Source organism: Capra hircus, chromosome 26 (assembly GCF_001704415.2).
Source record: "Capra hircus breed San Clemente chromosome 26, ASM170441v1, whole genome shotgun sequence".
Classification (NCBI taxonomy): Eukaryota; Metazoa; Chordata; class Mammalia; order Artiodactyla; family Bovidae; genus Capra; species Capra hircus.
In genome coordinates this window covers 26,883,945-26,885,542 of record NC_030833.1, presented here as the reverse complement: position 1 = coordinate 26,885,542, position 1,598 = coordinate 26,883,945, and positions in this window count along the sequence as shown.

Genomic DNA, 1,598 nt, shown 5'->3' with positions numbered 1-1,598 from the left:
GTGCCTGCAATGCAGGAGACCCGGGTTCAATCCCTGGGTCAGCAATATCCCCGAGAGGAGGAAATGACAACCCACTCCAGTATTCTTGCTTGGTGAATTCCATGGACAGACGAGCCTGGCAGGCAGAGTTGGATATGACTGAGCAACACACATGCACACACACACACACACACACACACAAATGGTGCAACACATACGCACACACATGCACATGCACACACACACACACGGTGCAACACACACGCACACATGGTGCAACACACACGCACACGCATGCACACGCACACGCACACACACACACGGTGCAACACACACGCACAAATGGTGCAACACACACACACGCACGCACGCATGCACACGCACACGCACACGCACACACACACACAAAATTGGTGCTTTCCTGCTCTCATTCCATGGTTCTGGCTGAAATGCTTTTCCTGGTCACTCCTGCCCAGCTTTGAGAAACAGTCTCTGGCAGTGCCTGACCGTGAGGCCTTCCCTAATCCTCCAGTTATCAGCCTTCTTGGTCTTCCAGCATCACCTGGGGAACTTGGCAGAAGGCAGATTCCTGCACTGAACTCTTAAGAGACTCCACTGAAGTCTGCTGTGTGGCCCAGAAAGCCGCACACCCGTGATACCCAAACCTGACCTGCCAGAAAGGAGTGCTCACCAGCTTTGCCTTCCGCATCCTCTGCTTCTCATACTAGTGTATTCTCAGAAGCCTGTGGGGTGCCAGATTCCCCTTGGACCACAGATCCCAAGCAGGCTCCTTGGCTCCTACCAGGTCTGTGTTCTAAGTTTTGAAAAGGAAGTGAAAAGCCATGCTCAATCAACTAGGGGGTATCATCAGTCACTTGAGGGTGCTTTAGGAGCCTTACCTGGGTGCCCTGTAGGTTCTAGTTGGTGTCTGGGCATTTGACCTAGCTCTTCATGTTATTCTGATGACAGCCTTGATTACAAACCAGTGCTGGTTTGATTACAAAGCAGGTTCTCAACTTAAGCTGTGCTTTTACAAGGTAGAGAGAGGGGTTGGGGTTTTGAGGAGGGAGGAGGGGGTCCTCCTTCAACCTAACCAACTTTGTGGCTTCAGGCCAGCCCTACTCATTTCACTTGCCAAGATGCACAGAAAAAGTCCTAGGCATTTGGCATAGCAAGTGAGCAGACACTGGGTAAAGTCTAGCATCCTTGGGAAGAAAAGAGATTCCTTGGAGAAAGTTGGCCTTAGTGAAAAGGCCTAAGTGCCCTACAGGCCTAGGACTCTTCCGTTTATAAGGCAATCTGTTTTCTTCAAGCCAAAAGCTTCATGTTACTCCCAGGCCCCAACACTCTGCACACAATCAACTGTGTGAAACAGGGTTTTGTGTTGAAATCCACCCTATAGCTGGCTTTCAAAGGCCCTTTCTGAAACTCTGCAGGCTGCCTCAGAGATGGGCCAGAAATACTCTATTTTGCAATTTTTAAAAGTTTTCCAAAAGCATAAGAATAAAAAAGGGAGTGAAAGCTTCCTCTTGTCAATAGGAAATCCACCCTCTCCCCAGCTCTGCCCTGGGAAGCTCACAGATTTCCTGAAGTTGAAAACAAATACTGTGACCAGTTTC